This window comes from Solanum pennellii, chromosome 10 (genome assembly GCF_001406875.1).
Source record: "Solanum pennellii chromosome 10, SPENNV200".
Taxonomy (NCBI): domain Eukaryota; kingdom Viridiplantae; phylum Streptophyta; class Magnoliopsida; order Solanales; family Solanaceae; genus Solanum; species Solanum pennellii.
This window is the reverse complement of record NC_028646.1, coordinates 55,213,719-55,240,994: the sequence shown is the minus strand read 5'-3', so window position 1 is coordinate 55,240,994 and position 27,276 is coordinate 55,213,719. Positions and strand designations below refer to the sequence as shown.

The 27,276-nt window shown below is 33.8% G+C and overlaps 1 long non-coding RNA gene across 13 annotated transcripts; it reads left to right on the top strand.

Moving 5' to 3' along the window:
- On the top strand, positions 1–21,594 carry LOC107002725. 13 transcript variants are annotated; one of them, XR_001454545.2, is made up of 9 exons: positions 69–793; positions 2,087–2,225; positions 2,665–3,097; positions 3,186–3,513; positions 4,879–4,932; positions 17,205–17,344; positions 19,255–19,340; positions 20,130–20,274; positions 21,299–21,594. It is a non-coding gene; the product is annotated as an uncharacterized LOC107002725 (long non-coding RNA). The 13 variants fall into 13 exon arrangements; XR_001454544.2 differs by having other exon boundaries at positions 17,190–17,344; XR_003574841.1 differs by lacking the exon at positions 20,130–20,274 and having other exon boundaries at positions 73–793; positions 17,190–17,344.
- Positions 21,595–27,276: the final 5,682 nt, after the last annotated feature.

Genomic DNA, 27,276 nt, shown 5'->3' with positions numbered 1-27,276 from the left:
TAATATTAATTTTATGTATCTATTTATAGATCTAAGTTTAATTTTATGTATCGATTATTAATTTGACCAATAAAGTATCAATTTCATACATTATATTCAAATGCATGTGTCATCCTACGTGTTATTTTTCGTCCTACATGCTGTCCTACGTGTATTGTTCCATGTAGGACTTATTTGTTTATTTATTCAAAAGTTGGATAATTAAAGTGTCTGTTTGTGCATTATGAAAGTTGGAGGTCAAAGTTAAAATTTGAAGCCAAGTTTATGTCAAATATATGTATTATGTCTTTTTGAATTATGAGCCATTAAAATGGAGCAAACAATATAAAACCCCTACAAGAAATTGACTAGAAAAAATCTAAACCATCAAATCAAATACATGATACGATTTAAAATAAATATACAATAGAAAAAACTAAAGATAATATTACATTGTCACTTTAACTTATGCTAATTATGTAGAGTTTGATATGAATTTAGCATATGCAGAATTTTTTTTAAAGTGGTATTCTATTTAATATTTCTAAAAATAGAGAAAAAGCATGTATATGTGGTAGGTAAGTATGGGCAGATATGTAGTTTTCCTTGTTTGAATGCTCAGATCTACGTGGCCTAAGGCCTAACATCAACACGTGATAAGCAGAAATTTGTTGGTGGATTGTTGAGTTTTTCAAGTTCGTTTCAGTAGATAAGAATAATTGATGGTTGCAGAAGCTGGATTTTTCCATGTTTGTTGCTAAGCAGAAGTTGTTGATTTCGATTTTCACTGGTGCTGAAAATCACTGAATCGAAGGTCTTTTTCTTCCTCATTCTTCGATTTTGCTTTCAAATTGTAATTTACTTTTGTTTTCATCTTACATGAGGATTTTATATTTATTTTCTCCGCTTATCTTGACTGATCTTTCGCCCTAGCCCTTTTCTACTGAAATTAACAAAAATATTGTTTGTTTGTTCTTTCCGTTTTCAAATAATGAAGGGAAAAGGGGAGAAACATGAAGTTTTTTAGCCATATCTTGCTCGAGATTAACCTATTGGTTAGTCCAGAAATTACAAATTAGTCATCTTCATTTTAGTGAATTTGTGGAGCCAGATTTTTTCGTGCTCGATGTTTAGAATTCATGAAAAATCCATAAAATGAGTTGCCCTGATTTCACTTTAGTAGAAATGTGATCTCATGTTTTCAAAGTTATACTTGATTGCTTGATTCTCGTGTAATCTATGCCTTTTCTGGAATTCCAAATCGGTGAATAAATTCAATTCTTAACAATAGTTGACATCTTAAAAAGGTTAAAGCATAATCTCGTTGGAGAAAAGTGAAAACATCAGCAAACCTAAATTAGTTATGTAATTTTGATGTATTAACATAGTAATTCTTTTTCGCGTATAGAATCAGTTCGCAACATGATGACAGCAGAGGTAACAATAAGAAGTCAAGCAAAAGCGAAAATACACAATTGGTAAAGCAACTGTTAAATTCAAATTGTTGAAAGTAGCACATGAACAGTAGCTATATGGTTAAATCTTCAGACAGAAATATGAAATTTAAATCTAAGCTCTAATATTAGAGGAAATAAGCATTAAAAGTTTAAGAAATTCCTAAGTAAGTGAATTTTTATTACTTCAAGAGTGGTCCTTAAGGGAGTACAACTAGCGATTGATACTTATAAGCAAGGCTAAGCATAACTCTTTTACATGCATTTCATCTCTATATAGACATAACTAACCTTTTACCTCTTGTCCTGTTACTGTGATTGATATGTTTAGGCTTGTTCCGTTTGCTGTTTTCATCATCGTCCCGTTCATGGTATTCTTATTGCCCGTGTTCTTGAAGCTGTTTCCAAACATGCTGCCATCTAATTTTCAAGATTAAACTTCTATCCTAATCCATGACCTCCAAATCTTCCTATCTAGGGTCATGTCCTCTGTAAGCTGCAGGCGTGCCATGTCCGGTTAAATGATTTTGTGCACATTCTAACAAATTGCAGTGTCATTAGAAATCTCCGATTATTACTTCTGCGTTTACTTAAACAAAAGAGTATATCCTCCAAAAGATCATCAACTTATTTTTGGAGTGGTTCACTTATAGGAAGCTTTCAAGAGGAGGTTGATTGCGAGGATAGAGTATGCAAAATTTCTTCAAGACACTGTCAAGGCCTCATCGTATATGGAATTGGATTTTTTTTATCTTCAATGCATCTGTGAAAAAAGTTGAAATAAAAGAGTAGGTAAATGAATACCAGGAGTGCTCCTCCATATGCATGAGCACTTGCTTTTCGTTAATGTATTTTACCATTTATGTTTTCAATACCACTTGTTGGCAACTACCACAATATTGATTGAATGTTTTTTTGTAATTATATTTCAATACCTCTCTTGTAAGTACATATCTTATTTCAATGACAATTTAGAGTTATTCATATCGTAGCTAAAGGCTTAAGTTTTTAGAGAAAAAATTTTGCGCTTGCCCCTGCTCATTGTTAGATGTGTAAGTGGAAATGATAGTTATGGTGACTTCTCATGGTCTGACATTTAGCATCGGTAATTTTGAGGGTTTTGTCCAATCAGGTGCACTTGTTTTTACAGTGTTTTTGACATGACAAGTCTTTTCTGCAATGTTCAGACTTTACATTGTCGGAACTGAGATTTTTCCTCTGCTGGTTGCAGGATGGTCATAGTAATGTTCTTCTTGTTGCTGGACCTTCTGGTGTTTGACCCTACTTGTGCAATTAGTCCTCATTCTAACAGCCATAGTGATGTCAAACTATGATGACTCTGCAGACTTTAAGCACACGCTGCTGGGACGGACTCCTTCTATCTCTTCATAGTGCTGGTGCTTGTAAGGTTGCGTTCCTCGATAGACTTACTTTGGATTTTCATCTGTTTATCTTGAATCAAATGTCAAACATCCCCTATGAGTATGAAAACAGGATAAATCAGCTTCCTTGGCTAATTTTAAGCAATTTAACCTGCAATACGTCAACATCACCCACAGCCTGCAGGCCAAAGAGCACAAAATAGTTCACTCTTTGAAATCCACAAATTGAGTTAGAGGAGTCTTTGACGGTAAAACGCCAGGGGAGTTTATTACTTTTCATAGGTAGGGGAGGAGGCAGTTATCCAACATTAGATTCTAAGTTACTAGAGTACGCCAACTTTTTTTTTTTACTTGAGTTCATGATTTTCAGGTCAACTTCAACCCTGTCACTGTTAATTCAATCAAGAAAACACTTACAGCTATATGCAGAAAGGAGCAGTGTGAAGTTGGCACTGATTCGATTGATCTAATAGCCAAAGCTAGTGGAGGTGATATCAGACAGGCAATTAATTCTCTGTAGTATCTCTGTCTTAAACCACATAAAAGGCCTATTCTATCGTCAAAAGAAAGACTGGATAATGCTGGTTGTTTGGATGATGTGTTTGGTATTCCATTTGAAAAGATGAAACTCTCTCTATTCCATGCATTAGGCAAGTTTCTACACAACAAAAGACAAAGTGAGCACACAATTACATCAGGTACATCTGACTAAACTTCATTCTCAAGATACAGTGAGTTGCAAGTGCTTTTGATTGTGAATTTGCAGGAGCGGCTCAAGCATATTAGTGTCCTAAAGCAAAAATAAAATGATGTCTTAAACTTGAATTGATAATAACTTTTATATAATTGATTTCTTCTAGCTTTCAGTTCATAATATAACCAATTATTCTAAATTATTTTCATGAGATATAGTACTCTAAATATGTCAAATTTCTTTTAATAATTCCTTCATTTTTCATAAAAAATATTACTTTTTTTCTACAAATACTATTCAATATTTGTTTTAAAATAATAACTTATAACCTATTATTATTAAAAATGAGGCCCCTTGAATTTGGGAGCCTAAGACAGATGTATTTTTTTTAACACTGTCGAGCCACCCCTGTGAATTTGTGAATCTTCATGTTGAAGTGTCTGCTTTTATTTGAATAAAAGTCATTTTATTGCAGCAACGACATACCAAGTGTAGTCTCACAAGTGGGATATGAGGAGTTAGACAAGTTGTTTTTCGACAGACCCGTGGTTCAAGATTAAGAGAAGTGAACTATTGTTGTATTTATTGGTTAATAAAGAAAACCTCTAGTTCTTCCACCTTTAACTGGAGGTCTTATGTTTGAACCTTTATAGGAGGCCCCAAATCTGAATTATCAGATGTTTAATCAGTAGACTTTCAATGGGGTTCAAGAAAATGACTAATGCAGAAATAATTATTTAATTTAGGGACATTAGCTAAGGCTCCAAAAATTGGAACTTCCGTTATATGAGGTAGGAGCTAGGAAGTATCATCTTGTTTTCGGAAACAAACTGGACGAGGTTCCGTAAAGAGTCATTATACATTCACTTAAGGACTCGAGGCTATGACGTATAAAGCTAGAATATATATACTAATGACCTGAGAGATGATGTAGTCACATTTTGATTTATTTAGAAGCAAACTCTATAATGAAAAGACTAGTTTACAGCTAACTCATTTGTTCTCTTAGAGAATCTCATTTCTGCATACATCACCTCGAGACCAAGAACAGATTGATGAGAATTGAAAAGAAACTATAACAAATTAGTACCATCTACGTGTTCAAGGATTTTGTGCATTTGCTGATTACATTTGTTCAAGTTTGGACTATTGTATATTCTGGTCATCATTTAACAAACAAATTCTCTGTCCAAGGATGAACATATAATGGAAAGACGACCTTTCTACTAGTATCTTTGTCTGTAACCGAAATTGTGAGTATTCATATAGCCGACTCCAACTTATTTGGGATTGAGGCATAGTTGTTGTTGTTTAATGCTTGCAACCTTAGTTTATTAATGTTAAGGATGTTTTGTTTTGCGACTTGCAGTGGGCTAACAACCTTTGTCAAGGAGCCGCGCTTCCACTACCCCTTCCTCTAAAGGTAATTCGTCCTCATTTCTAAGCTCGATATATTGTTTCCGTTCTAGCAATTCAGTCAGTAGATTGAACATCGGATTATATACAACCTCGTGAACATTATAACCAATCAATATAGAGTCAAAATATAAAGAAGTAAACATCAAATGTCCTTAAAACAAAAAATAGCACTCCAGTAGTCACGCCCCGAGCTACCCCCGAGATGCGGACACGGAACCTAGGATCACAAGTGATCCCAAGCTAGCCTGCTGGCATGATCATGAGCATACTAAGATAACAAACTATTGCGGAAGGTAAATCATACTTAAAATTAAAAGATGGGGAATACCCATATTCTATAACTGAGATATTTGAAAATAATGAGTTTAATACAAAAGAAATATTACCTCAATACTAAGCTGAATCTAACTATGTCTGAAAATAGCCTCTAAACTAGACTAGAAATATTGGGACAAGCCCCAGCTAAATCTAGCAAAAACTGAAACTAAATGACTAAAAACTGAAATGAAACTCATGACTTTGTCCTCGGAGAATGAGGACTCACCACTGAATCTGCTGAACTGCAGATCGGGAAATCAATCTATGTGTGATCTAGATGCTGAGAACCTGAACCTACTTCACGAGAAGATGTAGCGCACATATGCGTCAGTACTTGAAAGGTACTGAGCATGTAGGATAGAATACTGCTGCAATAAAACATAAATGAACAAGCACAAAAACAAGTATAATAATCTGAACATGATGTGCTGATTTCTGAGCTAACTAGATGCAATGACCAATTTATAACATGCTAAAATTGAATACTGAATATATTGATAAATGGTCAATGCAGAGAGTCTGACTGAACTGTGGGAGCTACTATTAACCGATAATAAAACCACGTGAGCTAAATGTGGAGTCCGATGTATACACCCCATCGAGAGGACCCAATATACCCTGCCAAAGGTATAAAGGCATGTTGGCGTGATCACTAAATTGATTGCCCACAGAGCGGACTTACAACCTACTCGGCTAGTAGTTCTGGGATTATTTGGGTACGCTAAACCCTAGTTCAACTCGGTGTTATGCTACTCCCAATGAATTCTGTAAATTAACTGATTATATCTGAATTTCTATAAATACTGGATAGCTCGAAACTGAACATGCAAACTAAGAATGCAATAATTAATCTTGTAATTATGCATTTATAACTGAAGCATGTAAACCTGAAGTGTCTGAAATATATGACCTGCATGTGTAATTCAAGAACTAAAGAAATACAAAACTAGGGTTCTGAAATTCCTGCGATAATTGAGTAATAACATGATAATCTGATTTGGAACATATATTTATAAATTCATGAAGTTATATCAAAGTTGTAGAAACCCTAGGTTTAATCATGATAAGAGAATCAATAACTGACTGAAACTAAGAACCCAATGGGTGACAGGAACCCACTAGTGAAATCCCACATACCTGGTGATGAAATCCACGGGAAAATACTTAAGTTTCGGGACTGGAACTGCTGGAGCTTGTGGCGTTCTTGAACTAAGGTTCTTGAGCTTTTTTCTCCTCTCTTGCTTCTAATTTTCTAAGTTTTGATTTAATGATTTGACTTGGATATGTTTTAATTATGTTTCTAGGCTTAAACTGACTAAAATCTAATGATTTATGGTCAAAACGACGTAACTTAGGGTTTAAACGGAGTGGGAAAGGTCAAAAAAACCCCTGGGAAAGTTGCTGTCGGGCCACACGACGGCCAGGGCTGACGGTCTGTCGTGCGCCCGACGCCCCGTCGTTGGATCCATCGTGAGGGCCTGTTCGACAGACCTTTACTAAAATAGGCATAACTTTGTACTAGGAGGTCTGATTTTAGCAAGGTTGGTGGATATGGAAAGATAATTCAATCATCTATATGTGGGTAGGTCATGGGCTAAGAGTTATGATCATTTTAAGTTGACCCAACTGCATTTCCCCTTAACAGGCTGCAAATTTTCCACCTACGGACCGTAGGTCCACCTACAAACCATGCTGGTCATCCATAGATCTTGTCAGAGAGTGGTTGAAGGGAGTCTTGATCGACGGTCACGGACTACGGACTGTCATGACCTAGGAACCGTAAGTCCGTCAGGCGTCCAAGACTTAACCAATTTTACTAGGCTGAAATTTTTATGAGTTTCTGATCCCATCGACGGTTGTGCAGGACGGACCGTGGTTCAGGCTACGGTCCGTCGATGCCACCGTTGGTAGCACCTGTTGATTTTTTTGAAAAATTAATTTTTGGTATGTGTTGGCTACGGGGTGTTAAACAAGTTCCTCTAGTTGTTTCAAGTCTATCTCTTTTCTACTGACAAGTTAAAGCCGATATTCTTTGTTCATGTATTAATTATTGCTAATATTTGTTCAAGTCGGTTTGATGGTGTCTTGTTTAGTATAGTGTGTTGTCATTTTGAAATGGTTTAGAATCCTTGCTCGTGTAAATGGTTTAATCCTTTTGTATAGTTTTAAGTTTGTTATTGTGTAGTATATGATAATGAAAGGAAATTGTTTTAAAGTTCGGATTTTTCCACATCTATCCATGTTTTTGAGTTTGGATAAAGTCACTTATTGCGTATTCTCCTTTGCAGCCAGCTGATTTTAGTGACAATAATCATAGTCAAACCTGTTGAGGTTGCTTAAAGTGCTGCAAGTCCCTTCTTGAGTTTCATTGTTATTGATTTGAAGTTTAAGCAAGTTTATGTAGTGATTTGAAGTTATAGCAAGTTTTTGCAGTGATTTGCAGTTCAAGCAAGTTTTTGTTGTGATATGAAATTTCTTCTCATCATAATGGTTGAAGCAAATGACATATTTCAATTAAGTTTGTAAAACTAATTGTACACTTTATGATACACTTTTATGTTGAAATATTGTGTTATTTCTTAATACTGAAGTGCCCTTTTAGGTTTGACATTGATGCACATGTTAGTTAATTAATTTATTATTAGTATCTAAAATTGAATATTCCAGGCAAATGTTAAAAAAAAGTTATATTTCAAAAATTGAAGGAGTTTAAGCTCTTGTTAATTTTAATATAAAATTTATTAATTGTGGGGTTTTTGACTCCCCCGAGTTCACAAATTGTTGGGGTTCTGACTCCAACTCCTAGAATTTGAAATGCGGTTGGGGTTCGAAATCCCCGCTAGCAAACCCCTACTAATGGTACCAGCAGTTGCCAAGAAACCCCCGTGACTTAATTGTGACACACCTAATTCCAGGAGTTTATTAAACTCCCGCAACACTAAATTGCGGGGGTTATTGACTCTTACAGTATGTAATTATAACTACCAAAATTTGAGTCTTTTTTTGTAGTGAGGGTTGTGTTGTAAAATTTACTTTTTGGATGTTTAGTATCTTATCTAGTATCAGGCCCTCTGTAGTGGACATGGTCCCACTATAACAACGCTTAGACCGCTATAGCGGGGTAAGTTACCGCTATAGTGGCGCCGCCATAGCGAGCTTAGGGAAGCTATAGAAAGAGAATCGGGATTTTATGCAGTAAAAAAACCCAAAACCACTATTTTCTGCATTTTGAGTTCTTGAACATGGGAGGTCCAATTTTGAACAAATTACATCAATTTTCTTATAGAGTTCATCGATAAAGGTAAGAATCTAGGTTATTGCTATTTGGGGAAGGTTTTGACATGATTTCATGGTGGGAAAGAACTCTAAGTTGGAGAAGATGATCATATTTTAGTCGGGGAGGATTTGCTAATAATCCAATAAATTAATGTGCCATTTGTGATTGATTGTTATTTGTATTGTTTTTTTAGACCAAGAATAAGTTGATGCACTTCGCAAGGGAAAAATAGGGTGATTTAGAGTTTTCAAGAGATTTGATTTAAAATAGGTGATGGTTGTACATTTTCGATCTATGTGTTTATGCATGTTTATTTTTTTGTAATATCGATTGTGCAATGAATGACACAGAAACATATGAAATGGCATCGTGTAGATAATCTCAAGCAATGAATTTGTGATTGTGACTTGTGGTTTCTGATTAGCCTTGTTCATTGTGCTATATGATTGTGCATGATTTTTTGTGATTGTTGGTTTGCTCGGGTATTACACCAGTACACTAACTATGGGTGGCTTGGGTAACACACTGATATACTTGACATGAAAGGTATGTGTTGAGACGTCAAGGATAGGGCTTGTATTGTAAAAATGGCCTTTTTTAGATGTTAAACATCTGATCTAGTGTCAAACCCTCTTGTAGTGGATGGGGTCCCTCTATAGCGACACTTAGACCTCTATAGAATGGTAAAATACAGCTATAGTGATAAAATAAAAATTTTATGCCAAAAAAACTCATTATCCCTATTTTCCACACTATTAGTTCTTGAACTTGGGAGGGGCAATTTTGGACAGTTTGCATCACTTTTCTCGCGGAATTCATTGATTGGTAAAATTCGATTCTTCAACCTTGTAAATTAATTTAAAGCTATAGAATCAATGATAGTGGTATATATTGAGGGAAGGTGTCAACATGATTTCACGGTGGGAAAGATCATTATGTTGGGAATATTATCATATTCTGGTCGAGTTAGGATTTATTAATAATTTGGGCTAATTAATATGCAATTAGTTATTGATTGTTGCTCACTTGTTTGTATTGTTTGTTTTAGACTAAGAACACGCTAATACACTTCACAAGGGGAAAACTTGGGTTATTTAGAGCTTCCAGGGGGCTTGATTCAAAAAGGGTGAAGGTTGTATGTGTATGATTTATGTATGTATGTATGTGTATTGCTTTGTAGTATCATCTGTGAAATGCATGGTGGAGAGACATATGAAATGTCATCATGTAGGTAATCTCATGCAACAAACTTGTAATTATGACTTGTGGTTTTCAAGTGGTGTTGTTCACTATGCTTGTGATTGTGCATGCTTGTTTTTTATTGTTGGCGGGATTGGGTACCACGCGGGTACACTAATTATGTATGGATCAAGTACCACACTGGTACACTATCTATGTATGACTGACATACCACGCTGGCATACTAACTATAGATAAGTCGAGTATCTCACCAATATACGAATAACTTGGGTTTGGGTTGTGTGAGAGAATCAGGTGTGTGATTGTGGTATTATGAAAGGACTAATATTTTTATTGTGATCATGTGGGACTTATAGTTATGCATTGTTTGACTGAAGTGTTTTTGTTTCATAACGTGTGACTGAAAGGCTATGTGGTAGATAACTGTTGTTATGTCATGCATTGTTCTTTATTACTATATTGTAGTGACTATTTACATTTATATCTTAGATTGATCTCATGGTTCTACCAGTTCACTATGGTTTATATATTAATACTACACATGTGCTTTTCCTTTTTGAGTATAAGGAATCTTCCAGCAATTGATCTGAGACCATAATTAAGAGACGCCTCATTTCGAGTCCAATGGTGAGCTTTGTCTTTTAGGTTACCATAGATTCTTCGTCATCTTATTGTCCATTTGTTCGGACATAAACTTATAGACTTTAGGCCATGGTTAGTTTCGGAGTTGCATCCGAGATTGACAATTTTAGATTTTGGTATGATGAATTTTAGTTCTTAGAGTTAATTTCCACATCAAAATGATTGGGTTGAGTTTATGGGGACTCGGTTCTCTTCTTAAGAGAATTGTTCTCTTTATTATATGCTAAAACTTAATTTCATGTATATAATGTTGAGTTGCTTTCGAGTTAGTCTTTGATTTTCCCACCAGGTTCGTTGTGAATGATTCAAATAAGGTCGTCAATTGTGTATCTAGGGTTATTGAAAGGCAAGTGAGGAGGTTATTTGAGAAAGCTTGAAAAAATCAAAATAAGTAGACTTGAAAAAGAGTCTATACAATCTTTGACTATGTAGTATTCCATATTCGAGTGTATTTGTTGCATTATGTATGCCATGTTTTGCATTCGTCCTGATACTTCATATCTTATTAGTGTTGTGAGTGGATACATGACATATCCTGGCAAAGAACATTGACATGCACTAAATGATATCGTGAGATACTTGAAGGGTAGTGAATATGTAGTCATGAATTTTTCGGAAGGTAAGCTAAGTGAATCAATAGCAGGTTATGTGGGTATAGAATTGGCAACTTGTATAAGATAAAAATCTATGACAAGTTATGATTTTTTCTCTTTGATAGTGCCATCAATTGGATGGAAGCTTTGCAATGTGGTGTTTTCCTATCTATCGCAGAGGTTGAGTATATGGAAATTACTGAGGTGGTGAAAGAGGTTCTATGGTTTCAAGGCTTGAAGCAGATAAAACATATGATAGTCAAACATCATTTTATTCAAGATATTATAACTTACGACGTTGTTGATGTGAAGAAAGTGTTTCATAATAATCAAAGAGATATGATGAGCAAGACAGTCCTGACTAATAAGTTTAGGTGTTTCCTAGACTTGCATTGGTGTGATTTGTATAAGTTTAGGTGTTTCCTAGACTTGCATTGGTGTGATTTGTACTAAGTAAGTCATTTCAAAAGCTGAGGGTGAGGAGAAAGACGTTATCCTATTAATGAAGGGAATTCAAGCCAAGGGGAAGATTCATTAATTATGTCTTTAATATTTCCATTGTATATTTTAAGAAACTCATTATCCCTATTGATTTAGGAGACCCTTATTTCTAATAGATTTGAGAAAGGAATATATTGTCCTTATAGAATTGAGAAAACCTTCTTCTTATAAGTTTGGGACTACTTGTGATCTATATTATAAGTTTGGGACTACTTGTGATCTATACGTAGAGTATAGAGTTGATGATTATAAAGCATTGTGCATGATTCCTAGTGTAGTCGTAAGGGTTTGAAAATCTTTTAAACTTCTTTTTTCTTTTATAGTAGAAAATTCTCGCTACTTTTACTTGGAGGAGTAGGCCTAGCCAAACCGCGTTAAATTTTTGTGTTATTTCTGTTCTCTATTTTCATTATTTGTGATTGTGTACTAGTTAATCTATGATATTTCCACAATAGAGACGCATATTTGTCTTTATTAAAAAACAAACGGTAGTTTGGGTTAGGAATAAAAGTGCACCACTTTATCAAAAGAACGTGGACTATTACAGCTCCATTTAAGAGATTTATAGGACTATTTGAGTCAAAATCCAAAGATAGTAGACTATTTTAAATCTTGTTTCTATATTATTTGTATATTTTTATAATAGGAAATTTTTTGAGAATATGTCTCAGGATATTGCAGAAATAAAGCAATTAACTATTTTTAGAGTTTTTATAATTATGTTATTAGAGTCCTATTTAACTTATATTTAGGAGTTAGTTAGGTTTATTTGTTATTTAAATTAAACTGATAAGTTGATAACATATTTTTCTATCTTTAGTTAGAAATTATATCTATTAATGCAAGTGTTCGGATTTATTAATAAAATAATTCCTTTTGATAATACTGTAGTTTTTTATCTTCCAAAGTCTTTCTTTGTTATTTTTTAAATTTCTTTATTAAAAAAACCAACAAAAATAGTGTGTGAATATTGTATATATTTTGTATATTTAGCTAGAGGATATAGTTATTTTTAGTTGCTCAGCTAAATAGGTAACTTTCCCTTCAATTAACTAAGTTTTGATAGACAAATATTCAAAAAGCTCAAGCACAACTACATCATTTCTATTTTTTTTCCCATAACATAATTCTCCACGCTCGATTAAACAAGTCAAAGGTTCAATTTCTCACCTTGTGATCTGCCTACCAAATTTTTATTTTTGCTTTTTCTTTGACATATGAACTGCTTTGCAAAGAATATTTACTAGCATGCAACTTCAATTAATTAAGACACTAGATAGATCTTGTGGAAGCAAATTATATTTTTGGACTAATTAAACTTAGGTTTCAATTATTTCTAGAGAGTAGGAGTTACTTAAATGACATAAAGCTGTATAATTTTTTGTTTATTATGCACAAACAAAAGCAAAAATAAATCCGAAAAGAAGGTAGATGATGAACATTGTGGAAGAAAGGCCTGTGCTGTCAAATCTCAGACAAGTCTTTTCCAGTCTACGATTTAGATAGGAGGTCCATGGCATTGTTTCAACTATCAATCTGAACCACAGGAAAAAATAAAAGTAAGTTTTCATGAACATTTTCGTCTTGGAGAATCAGCTCATTACAAGACCTATTAGGATGAAAAAAGATGCTAAGAACATTTTTAGAGCCACTGAGGCACTCTTTGCTATAATATTCAATATATAGCAGTCTTTTATAACTTTCTTTGTTGATGTCCTTCAATCACGAGTGTTTTAATGAAAGTGAATGTAACGAGAATGTCTGTTAAGAAACTTATATAGACTTCTCTACTAACTTACCTTAAAATTTCAAACTTTGTGCAACCATAGTCACCACTAAAGCAAAATGCTTCAATCTGTTTCCAAATAAACATATTGCCTTCCAAAACTGTTAAATTTGTCACAACAAGTCGAAGTTTCATTAGAAGACAGGAAACTTGGTGGTTGAACTAGTCATTCAATAAAAAAAAGACTAAAATCATGAGGTAGTTGTTATTTTGTTTAATTAAATTATGGAAAAAAAGGTTATTGATTTTATCAAAAGACAAAATAGAAAACAAACTAGAAAAGTAGTTTCACTTAAGCAAATGAGAAAACATGTATAATCAATAATAATTACTTATTAAATGTTTTGATATCCCCATTATGCAGGGTAAGATATTGAGAGATTATGTAGTTTTTACCAAATAATCATGAAAGAATCCAGCAATGATTCAATGGACGGAGATATTGTTCTTCAACCAAACAAAAGTGGTGGTTCCTTTGTCTAAGATGACCAACCCTGTAAAACAATAAAATGGTGTCACGAAAAAAGAGATCGAACTCAAAAAAACATGTTCTAGCATTTCTCTACAAGTCTTCATGAAAATATACATAAATCTGTAGCCGCCTATCAATTTTGACTTGATATGCCACATCAACATTCTAGAACGACCTTCGACCTAGTCAACTATGGGAAAAACATAAGTTTCATGATTACATATGCTAAAAGGGATAAACATTCCTTACTTGATGAAGAATTAGTAGAACAGCGTAGTAGCTATTTCTTTTGATGAGTTTTACAAACTACAGTTACTACTTTGGTATATAATACTCTACTTAAATATTTAAAAGAAAATAAAATTGAATCTTATGAAGGCTCTTTCGAACAACTTACTTCCTAAATTTCACCACAAACTGTAAAGATATGACACCCGACAATAACTCAACCTCAAAAACTAGCTCATATACAAGCAAACCATCAGTACATTCTTCAACCAATGTAAAAAATTTAGGCACTCTAACAGCCTCCTTCACGCCCAAGTCCGACTAGAGCGTGGATCGGGAGCCCAAAGAGCTATGTAAAAAACACCCCTTCACACCGAGGCCTAACTGTGGCATGTACCGAGAGCCCAAGCGGAGATGGACATACCACGTAACAAATGCCAAGACACAACTAGGGGATAGATCTGGCTCGGTTACAATATAAAGATATCAGTAGCCCAAACCCTTCATGCCTAGGCTTGACTAATGAGTAGACGAGGAGCCCAAACCTTACGTGCCCAGGCCCAACTAAAGTGTGGACCGGGAGCCCAAATGAGGATGGACCTGGCTATGATACCATGTAAAGATATGATCCCTTACCTAACTCAATCCCAAAATCTAGCCATGGGGAGGATTGGTGAAGTTCATATAAGCAAACCATCAGTCCACATGGCAACCAATGTGAAACTTTTACATTTTTTTGTGTCAAAATAATTTCAAAAAAAAGTATTAGATTACTTATACAAAACTTCTTTTCTGGAACTTGTTGAAAATAAGATTATTTAAAAATGCAACTCAAAAACAGAGACTTACATATGTCCTTAATTATCTTTCACCTACTTCAAATTCTTGGAATATGGAAATTTTCGACCATTGGTATTTGGTGCAACTTTCTTCTATTTTTGGGCAGCCTTCAATTTGCAAGTTCCCTAATTTAGTGAGGCGACGCATGACATCTCGGGAAGAAAGATGCTTTTTTTTTTCTTTTTCAAACTCAAGTTTTCGTAGTTCTTTGAAATTAACTGTTCCAAAGAAACAAGGTTGTTGAGCCCATTGGATAGAAATTCTAACAGTGGTCATTCATTAATCTCCTGATACTATAATTTACACATGACATCTGAGAAGTCCAGACGTTGTAGCTGTTTGAACCCTGTATTTAATACCAGTGGAAACCTAAAAAAAATAACAAAGGAGAACTTATGAATAATGAAATATAAGAACTATAAAGCAATGAAGAACAAGAAAGAAGAGAGAACTTTATTCGAAAATGCGGTATTTTTCCATTGCCTAAGACTTACATCTACAGTAAAGAACTAACTACAGACATAACAACTAACACTCCTCCTTCATTTAGGAATTGTTGATTCCTAGTTTTTCTATGAATAAAGCAAACTTGCAGAGAGAAAGGGGCTTGGTGAAAATTTCAGCAACTTTCTTATCACTATTGCAGTAAAGAAGCTTAACATCTCCATGGTCTTGCACGTCTCTTATGAAAAAATAACTTAATATTGAAATGATTCATTTTTCCATGACAAATTTGATTATTAGCAATTGAAATTGTAGTTTGGTTATCAATAAAAACCTTAGACCCTTCTTTTTGCTCCATATTCCGATCACACGTGATTTTCCTCAACCATAGTTCTTAATTTACATCTGTTGTTGCAATAATAATTTCTTCCTCGACTGTTGATTGTTCAACGATATATTGTCTCTTGAAATACCAAGAGAAAACTCCTGACTGAAGATTGAAACAGAAACTTGAAGTACTCTTCAAATTAGGTGCACCTCCACAATCACTATCGGAGAATCCATCAAGTCTAAACTTCTAACTTATGTGAAACTTAACACCATAGTTAATAGTTCCCTTGATGTATGACAATTCGTTTAGTTGCTCTTAAGTGTAAATCACTTGTACAATGCATGAATCGAGACAAAATAAACTCACTGCATGCAAAACATCAGACCTAGTTGTAGTCAAATACATCAGGAAGAAAATAAGAATTCTACAATATGCCTCATCCACCTTTTCGATTCCAACATCATTAGAAAACTTTTCCTTTTGGTCGTTGGAGCTCAAACTTTGCAGTCTTCCATATGAAACTTCTTTAGGATATCTTGAGCATATTTTTTTTTGTAGAAAATGAACACATTGTCTTCATTTTGTTTGATCTCCACTCCAAGAAAGTATACCATCAGTCCAAGGTCTGTCATTTCAAAGACCTTCATCATTTCTAACTGGAAGTCCTCAATTAGGCAAACCTTAATTCTTGTGATAAAGAGATCGTAAACATAAAAACAAATAATAACTATGTTTTCACCTAAACACTTAATATAAAATTTAGACACAAATAGGCTCTTCCTAAAGCCTAAACTTAGCAAATGATCGTCAATATTGCCATACCAAACTCTTGTTACTTTATTTAAACCATAGATAGATTTCTTAGAAAATAAACCTTATTTTCTTTCACCTTGACAACAAAACCATTTGTTTTTCACAACATAAGTCTCTTCCTGGAGAAGACAATTGAGAAAAGCCAACTTAACATCAAGTTGATAAAATTTTCTATCTTTTTGTGCTGCAATGGCTAGTAGCAATTTCATTGTGTCAATTTACCCGATCACTTTTCACCCTCAAGCAAAGATTCAGGCAAAGAAAATGAGCCAAACTCTAGAGCACATGTTGAGGCTTCTGTCATTGACTTTAAGGGAAATTGGGATGATCAGTTTCCTTTCATAGAATTTACCTTCAATAACAATTATCAATCCAACATTCATATGGTTCTCTATGAGTCTTTTTATGGACGAAGACGTCGATCTGTATTTGTTGGTTTAAGGTTGGTGAAACTTAGTTGATAAGGCCGGACTGGGTTCATTAGGTCATGGATAATGAGACGATTATTCAAGAGAGGTAAAAAAATTGCATAGAGTCGTCAAAAGTTGTATAATGATGCCAAACGAGGAGATTTAGATTTCGAAATAAATGATTGTGTTTACTTGAAGATTTGACCCATGAAAGTTGTATTGAGGTTTGGAAATACACGGAAGCTTAGTCCTCACTATATTAGGAGCTAGAGCTACCACCAAAATTAACAGGTTTTCATTCAATATTTCATATCTCCATGCTTAAGAAATGCTTGAGCAATCCATCACAATTATGCCCACAGAGAGTATTGGTGTGAAATATAACTTGTCATATGAAGAGATTCAGATTCTTGACTGCCAGATTCACAAGATAAGGAAAGAGGTTGCATCAGTCAAGGTGTAGTGGAGGATATTTTTATTGAAAAGGCTACATGGGAGGGCGAAAAAGATATGAAAACAAGATATATTCATCTATTCATCCCTCAAACATTGATGTTGAAGGTAATAATCCCTTCCCTATTTCAATTTCGCTGCTTATTCATGTGTTGAGTGCTTCAATTTTAGTATCCATTGGTCTATTCAGCCTATGCATTGTATTCACTCCTTGTGCATTTCATAGCTTAGTCATCTTTCGAGGATGATTAATCCAAAAAGGGATATATTGTAACACCTTGCAACTCTATTGTCAGATCTAAATCAGTTATCATAAGTTTATCAACTCGGATAGAGTGATATACTACTTTTTATATATGTTAAGGTTCATTCCTAAGTATTAAAATTGTTTTTGGATGTGAGTTACGGTTATAACGAACCCTTAGCACAAAGTTGAGTTTAGCTGTTTCCTATGGATTAAGTTTTCCTGTAAGTCAGTGAGAGTCAACTTCAATAAATCATATCTTCTAACATATGAAAAGTTTTGTTGTTGAATACCAAGAAAATGAACGGCCTTTGAGTCTCTTTAAAATGCTTTTGACCATTCAACAATCCAAGTTATATGCTAAAAGTTATGTCTATTTTTTCTGGGAACTATGTAGTCCGCACAAACTGGCACATACTAAAGTTGTGGAAAGTGCTGCGTGAACTAAACTCTAGTTGGATGACCGTGCATGTTACTTTAAAATTCTTTTAGTTTTCTCTTTTTTTCAGATGCCAGGGATATTTTTTTTGTCACCCCTTTATCATAACCAACGAGTATTAATTTTTCCAAAACACCAAAGTAAATTACTTTTCATTCCTTCAACCCTCACGCCAAAAAATTACTATGCTCAAGCACCAAAGTTAGGGTACATCTTCCAAGGTTTTTCCTTAAAATTCATTATTCAGGTATGTAATGCCACTCATAGTGATGACTAAGTTCGTTCTCAAGCCCTACATCTAAAGTTTAGTTAGTAAGAGTTGAATCTAGGGGGTTTTACCCAAGTTTTCTTGGATTTTGAATAGGCCTTTATTCCTTGTTATTGAATTATGATTCTTATCATTGAGATTATAGTATTTCATGCATTTTGGTTCTTATTTATTGCTCGTGCTTATTTTATCACTAGTCAGGGGCACGTGCATTGCACGTGTGAACTATGGTAAGTAATATCATTCTATGTGAATTTTTTTTTTTGTAAATCAGTGTTTTCATGATTGGGTGAATTGTTATTGATGTAGTAGAAGCGTACATTGTGTTTATTAGTCTTTTGATGATTACATGAGGTATTAGTGATATTGTATAGTGAAAAAGATTTGACTCATTTAATAATAAGTAGGAACGATAACATGCATTTAATATGAAGTGTTTAAAAAGAATTACGAAAGTACGGTTAATTGTTAATATTACTAATATTTAAACATTATAATAGAATATAATGTTAATAAAGCTGATAATAGTAATGAAAGAAATATTCTGAAAATTATCCTAACGCATTGAAGAGTGTGGGTTATTGAAGAGTCCATTATGTTTGCATAGGTTTGTTTGCGTCTTCTAAACCTGTGATTTGAAGCAATGTAATGTTGTTAGTATATAGTATTTGTAAATAGTTAATCATATGTGTTAGAATTATCATATATGTATGTGGGGTTATCATACCTAAAACTTCCTTATACACGATGTTCTTTGTGTACATTCCTTTTTGACGTTTGGGTTGCTCAGTTAGGACAAATACTTTTGTTGTGGACATAGATATCCCTCTTGATAGCGCCACGTACAATTGACCATGTGAGAAAACATGTTGGGGCAAATATAAACCAACATTGTGAATTGTTTGACATTGAGCTTTATTTATAGTCATTGCAAAACAAAGGCGTACGGGGAATTGCTTTCGAATGAATTTAAATAGATATCCTTCATTTTATGGTGGTGATAGTTGTATTCTTGGAAGAAACACATGTTTTATTGCAGAATTACCACTTGATATTTCTGCATGCAGGACATTTTGAGAGAAACCTCGACATATTATTCGTGTGCCATTGCATAAGCCACTTGAAGGGTCCAAATTCCTTAGAAACATGATAGGTACATTTTCCTTCAATTCTAACCTGCATTTAATAAGATATGTTAAAATCTATCCATTTTTTTATTTTTTCCGCCGCTTGGAAGTTGTAATGTATTCTATTCAATACATATGTGGTGGGAGACCGTTTGTTGTTAAAGTGTTTTGATATGCTTCTTGGTAATAGTTTTTGGTGTCATCTTATGTTGAGTCAAAGATATTAAATATCTTACTTTTACCTGGGAATTGAGAAATTAACTTGTTGTTAATTTTATCCACATGGTCATTTCTGCTTGCTAAAATAGCTCTTTCAGTGACATATTGTGCTGTAGCAGCATTTTCTTGCAGGTTTTGAAATATCTCTTTTATTATGGATTCTTCTGGAATTCCATCCTAAGAAAGTTTGATTGTTTGTTGATCTGGGAAAAGGATTAATTTTTCTCTTATTGTTGGTTCATCACCGTTTTCTACTCGAAGTAAGAACTCACTTAATGTTGGATCTGTCCTTACTCTCATATTTCTAGTAAATTTAATCTTATCCATCAATGGCCAGAGATACGATTTGACCAAGCTTCCATTTACAATTGCTGCTTGAGTTGATTTTTGAACTATTGGTAACACCTGCCGAAAATCTCCTCCAAAAACCATGACTTTTTCGTCGAATGGTTTATCGATGTCTATTATGTCTCTGAAGCTCCTGTCGACTGTTTCTATTGTTTGTCATTTGTACATTGGTGCTTCATCCCATATAATCACTTTTGCTTTTCTAATCAATTTGGCACCACCACTTTGCTTTGACATGTTTGTCATAGTTGATTCACTTGTTTGAAGCGGGATCTTAAGCCTTGAGTGTGCTGTACGTCCTCCTAGTAAGATTGAAGCAGCTACGCCACTGGTTGCTGTTGCCAAGCCTATCATACCTCTTGATCTAACATTGGCAATTAATGCATGGTATAGGTATGTTTTTCCAGTTCCCCCGGGTCCATCCATAAAGAATATTGCAGTTGTTCCAGCATCAATTGTTTGCATTATTTTTGTAAAATCATGATGTTGTTCTAGATTTAATTGTGACTGTGCATCAAAATATTCTGGTGGTATCTTCACGGACATTTCTTCATTTATTTCTCTACATTCTGATGAACCAACTTCGAGGAAATTGTGATCTAGTTGAGGAATGCCATATATGTCTATGCTTTCGCCAATACTTTGCAAGCAATTATTAATACTATTCAGAGTAGACTGTAGTATAGTATTGTGTGAGTTGCCGTATAGCCTGCTGAAGTTCTCTGACATATCCTCATAATAAGTAGCCCAGAGTTTTCTGATATCCGTTGGGTTACAATGAACCAAAATGTAGAAAACAACTTCTAAGAGCGAATGGCATTTTGAAGACAACAGCCTCTCTCAAACATTCTGAAATGCTATTGTCGGACTCGAGTAACCCTCTTTCTTTGGCTGCTTCGTTTAATGTTTGACATTGCTTGCCATTGACCGCGAGTAAGTCGTTGAATGACAATGGTCCCCTTACATGGTTTAGTAACAACCGCTTATAATATCTTTCCCCTTCTCGAGGATTAGTTGTACAATATAATCAATATGTACTAATTAATAATTTTAAAAATTATCAATGTGTATGATTTATAGCTTACTACATTCGGCTTACCGATTGCAATGCGACTAATTACAGATCTTGTTTTCCTTTTTGTCCAAGTCTTACCTTTGAATTTCAAACATAATACTTTCGGAATTCTCTATAAAGATATGTTTTTGCTTCAAAGTCAATTCAGCACATTCTAAAATACTCGGTGAACATTGTTTGCTTGACACCATCCAAGGCGATGGCATTTTTTAAATTTTGATTTTTCTAGTAAAACACTGTGATTTTGTTTTGAGTTAGTAATGTATTTGATAATTTTAATTTTTTTTAAATAAATGTGTATTATAATGCATTAATATGTGTACCTGAATGTTTTTCTGGCAGATGTAGTTGAAGGTTGATGAATGCAGGTTGCATTTCAGTCAAGTTGATTTCATATATTATCCATAGTGCTTCAGGTGGTGAGACCCATCGCGCATCTTGAAGTGTTTGTATTTCGTCAATAACATTTTCATTATCGTTATACTGAACACAAACTGTACACCGATTATGTCCTTTATATATATACTTGTATAGATACTTTATCGCTTGGACTCCTGAGCAAACCTCAACATAAAGTAACAATTGTATCTTGTAAGTAGATAAGGGCTATAAGGTACTACCCATTGATTTGCCATATGCATTCCAGGATTCATATCTATTCTTCCATCCATTCTTCTTTTATAAATTGGAAATCCATCCTTTGCTTGGATTGATTTGTTGTTGTATGACCTTGGATAATGATATTTACACTGTCCATTTTGCATGAATGTGTTTGTTGGACGTTTGTTTCCACATGGACGATGCATCATATGTTTGAGCACTAATTTATGCAATGTAGGATACTCATATTTATCTGGAATCTCTGCTGAGATACACCTATCGTACTGATCTCGTGATTTGATCTTGTGCCCATCTTTTAATATGAGAAGGGGGTGTATGTGTGGTAGTCCCCGTTTTTGAAATTCTACCACGAATACATGAGAAACAACAATTCCAAATATTTCTTTCTTGAAAATTTGGTCTTTTAGATCCTGCAACTTAGCTCTGAATACTCTTGTTACCAAGTCAGGTCGATCTTGAGGAGTTTGTCCAGGGCGCAATTCTTGTTGGATTTCAATCAATTCAGGATTGCAGATCATTGTTATAAACAGATCTGGCCTGCCAAAATGTTATACCAAAGACATTGCATCCATATAGCGTTTTTTCATATCTCGTGGCTCCCCACTAAAAGATGATGGAAGTAGTATTCTTTGCCCAATTCTATCTCCCCTGCATTCTCTCGAGCTGACACTATCAATAATACCTTGATAAACCTCTCTTCTAAAATTTGATTGTTCCTTTCTGAAATATTCTAGCCTTGTTGTTTCGAATTTTATGTACATTTCAACCACAAATTGTTGTAGTAATCTTCCATGTAGTCTTAAGATTGACCTCTCTGTTCCTCGTAGTTGTAGCTTATAACAATAGTAATCTCTGCAAGAAACATTTCTCTTTGTCTCACGGCGGAAATCTACAAGTGAAAGGAATCATATTAATATTATTTTTATTTTATGTTGGTTATCATATCTGTATAGTAGAAAAATGTATTTTCTTATAATTGTATTTTGTACGCCTTTGGTAGTATTATTTTATATCGTGTATGTGTTTTTTATTAGTTGGTAACTTGCGAAGAACATGACTACATTTTTTGCTATAAGAGCGCATAATGTAATATATTTTACCTTGATCCTCGTTGGCTTATATTGCAATCGGCTGATATGAATGTTGGAATATCATTGACTATAGGTGGTGAGTGAGCACTTCTTCTGTGAGACAGTCTTTTGCTCCATTTTCTTATTCCTTCATGCCATGCACCTTCACCTCTTGGGAATAACAAAGAATATTGAAGAGGGTCATAACAACCAAAATGGTGTTTTACTCTATGTTTGTACCGTAAGTGCTCATGAACAATTATTTCTCGATCAAAAGGTATATTTGGATTGTTTCCATCGATCCAAATTGCTGCTACTTGACTTACCTAGGGTCTGTTGTACAATCGTTGATCCAAAGAGGCATTTGCAGCAATGCGAAGTTGAAAATTATGGAAACTTTTTTGGTTTTTTAATTGGCAATTACTCTCCATTACCTTTTTTATTTTTGTTGCAATATGGTCTGAAAGAATTCCTTCATTAACCTTTGATAGCCTGTTGGTCAATTCGTTGTCTGTATAAAGAAGTATAGTTGGAAGTAACATGGATTGTTATCACGTGGTACCAATGATGGTAGATCGTGATAAATTTGACCTTGTGCCCTGAATATGTATACTCCTTTTTTTGCAGATTTTAGTTCCTTATCCAGGTTAACACCAAAAGATGTAAAAGCAAAGATATCATATGCACGAATATTTTTGCGAAACTCTACTGCATCTGGAGTAGATGCCATAAACATTTCATATAGTTCTGTTGGTGCTTCAGTGTTTGCGAATTTGATATATCCGCTTGCACAACAGAATGATGGAGGTTCATGTTCCAATATTTTTGCAGCACAATAAATACATTTTGGGACGGTTTTTAGCACGTGCATATATGATAAACATAAGTTATGAGCAACAATTCCTATACATAGAAATATTTTAGAGATATGTTAGAAATGTAATTTGATAAAGTTATTGAATGTTCAAGTTATGTAAGATATGAATAGGGTTTTCCAATGTACCTCTAGTTTCAGACTCTTCAGATAATGCTATAAACAGCCAATTGATTTTATGTTGATGTGATATTGTTTGGGTTGCTAATATATACTTATCCACTCTTCGCAATGTGTTTCGCAATTGACTTTTCTCTATAAGGGAAACATCTTTTTGTACATTTAGACAAAGGATGTAATATTTTTGTATATGTGTATGCGAATATGTTTGCATTGTACTAACTACTCATGTATGTTGGATTTTACATGATTATGTAAGTTCTTACCTGCGTTGCTGAATTTTTTTTTGTATGGTTGTCATGCTGATTAGTTTTACTGGTAGAAGGAATGTTTTTTCGTTTATCACCTGCTTTATTTGGCATTTAAGGAGTGGTGCTATTTGTATCACCTGTGAAGTGAAGTGAATAGAAGGGTTCAAATTAATTTTGAATTGTGATAAGTACTTAACATATTAGATTTACCTTGATGTTGGTTGTGTGTCATCGTTGATTTGATGGTGATAAAATTTGGATTGTTGGTGTGACACTTCTCTTATCTCTTACTATTTAGCATATGTAATTTAGCAGTGCTCTAAAACATAACGGAATCCTTAATGGCAATTGTAGTCATATATTTGACATATATAGGAAAAAACATCTATTATAAGATAGGATGTATGCAAACCTTTTTTATTTATGAGGATAAACATTGCACCAGAAGATTGTTGTTGATATGTTTTGAAGTAATAAAGTGCATACATTGAATGATTAGTGAAGTACTTAACAAAATTCATTGATATAGGAAAGTAAGTTAAAAATAAAAGCGATGTTAGGTGAAGTTGCTCGGTGAAAAAAGGTAAGTTGTTTTTAAATATTAGGGAGCTAATAAGCATTGGTAGATAAAAATAAGGAAATTTTAAATCAACTATATATTAGTTTCTTTCCTCTTTGATCTTCTTTTCCATCGGATAGGGCATGATGTTTTTTCCTTTAACCTTCCTGGTCCTTTTTCTTTGTAGTTGATTTAGTGGGGCTTTACTGCTGCAATATCTTTTTCAACATGAGGTATACCTGGAACTATTTCTTTCAATTTTCATCATCACTTAGTATCATCATCCTCTTGCTTCTTTGTTTTGTAATTGGCCTTTTAACCTTGATTTGATCTGGTTGTAACTTTTTTGAAACCTCATATATCTCCACAGCTATCACATTCATGTTTGTCTCAACATCTGGGAATTTACGATCAATCTTAACAAGGATACTGAATTCTTTCCCCTTACTCAATATCATCTTGCGATAGTATGGTGATTGTTCTTTCTGTGGAATAGGAAAACGTATATATTAGCCTTTCAATTGAAATAGGGTAAAGTTATTTATATAGGCCAATATTTCATAGGGTAAGTGATTTACCTTTTCAGATGTAGAGAGAACATACTTTTTTACTTTACAACCAAATAGTATTTTGCAGCATCAAACATTGTAATGCTTAGAAATTGATCCTCAGCAGTGACATCAATCTGTATCTAAATCAAATTGGAAGTTATAATCAGTATGGCGCTAATTATTTGATAGCGATATAGTAAGCTCATTAGTTAATAATATTTTTTTCATGCATTTGGAGTAAGCAATATTTGTTATTAGTTGTTTGTGTAGTTTACCTCACCTCATAATCAACATCTCCAGTCCTACAGAAGGTACAAGTTGCACTACTATTTATCACAGTAACTCGCTTTTAGCATTGGTTGCAAGCATGATACCATGGGTCGGTGTTACTGTCAATGTCAGTAACCGTAGGGTTGAACTTATAGTACATGTCCTATACGTAAATTCAGTAAATCACGTAATTACATTCGTAATATATAATTGGAGTAGAAGACGAGTGTTGTATCGGAAATTACCTTCACAATAGCAAGTGAACCATTTAAAATATTACTAATTTTCACTTGACGGGTTGTTTGCATTAGTCTTCTTGGCATTAGACTTACGTCAATCTTTTCTTCCTTCATGGTGTCATTGCTGAAATTTTTAAGAAATGAATAAAAATATTAATGATGTAGCATGTGGGTAGTCTCTAAATAAGTGTGATGAAACATGTATTGCTTACCATTTTTGAAGATTGTTCACTTTTTCAAATTGTGGATTTATAAGCAAACTACTAACAGGAGTTGTGGAAAGGACAAAATCCCATATTTCGACAGGAGCAATTAATTCAGTGATACTTTTATGTACTTTGAAAATTGACTCAGATATATCAAGTTTGGAGATGTATACCTTGATAAATTGATGATTTTACATCACAAAAGGCAAGAACTAGTTTGTCACTATCAAGGCTTTGTAACATTTGACCTTCGATTTCAGTAAAGTCTCCCCATAAAGTCATGTCTTTTCGATCATACCTATACAAGTAATAATTTTTTTTATGATAAATGTTTATTAATGCGAAATATTTAAATGTAGGATGCATAAAAATTATATGTTACCTTTCGTTTGTAACGATTACTTCGCGTCTAATGCTACGTCCTTTTTTAGTTAGTGCTTTTGCTTTGAGTAAAATACACACCACATCTATACAAAACAATGTCTTACAAAAACTTTTTTCTTAAGGTATCGAATAAACAATACACATTTAGTGAAATTTACCAAACAAACTTCCATTAGTGATTTTTTCAGCTTCATCAAATGAAATAAATCCATTTGAAAATTGTTCAGTCTTAAAATGACTTTTGTCCTCAACGACCTCAGTGTTGTTCATGAATGCTAGTTCGAGCTCCTTATGTACGGATAAGAAGTTTGGTTTAGGTCCATTTAATTTTCCATTTATAATGTAGTAACTTTGATTAAGTTGAAAAGACTTGTTCCATGCATGAACATCTTTGCTGAAAAGAGTGGTTAGTATTTGTGTACCCTGTGGTTATGACCATAATCATTAGAATTCCAAAAGAAGTCAAAATATTAAATAATGTATATAACAAAATATTAAAATAGAGTTACCTCTTCGTTGACTAATATCAGTTGCCAACAAATACCTTCACCATTTGCATTTTTATACTCTTTGTTAAACTCCGTCGAATGACTAAGACTTTAATAACCGATTCTGTTGCATATTTCTTCAACTTGCTAATTGGTAGACACTGGTTCTCGAGCTCTTCTAGACTTGTCATTGTACTGTTTTAGTATCTAGGATGTACTAATACAATATATATTTGTGACGTAAATGCTATTTGATTTTATATAATCAGTGTTTTTTGGTCTAACAATAAAGATGATCAAGAATGTAATATTCACGAAACATAAACTATTTTTCTTTTTAACTTTTAAAAGCGATCAAATTCAACTAACGATAGTATAAATATTACATTAATTGAAGCAAGTTCCACGGTGAGAAATGGTACCTATTCTTGAGTTTCCAAAAGCAATAAACCTGCTAACATTATTAGAACATGAAAAGATGATAAACGTAGATTCAAATAGAAGAAAATCAATAAAAATGTGACAAGTTATTATAACGAAAATATTTAAAACGTATAGAATTCATAATGGAAAAGTCCTTGGTGGACAATCTGTTTGCATGTTATGGTAATAACTTTATTCTATAGTACCTTAACAGGACACAAATGTTGTGTTTTTGTACAAAATATTTCAGAAATCGTTCTCCAC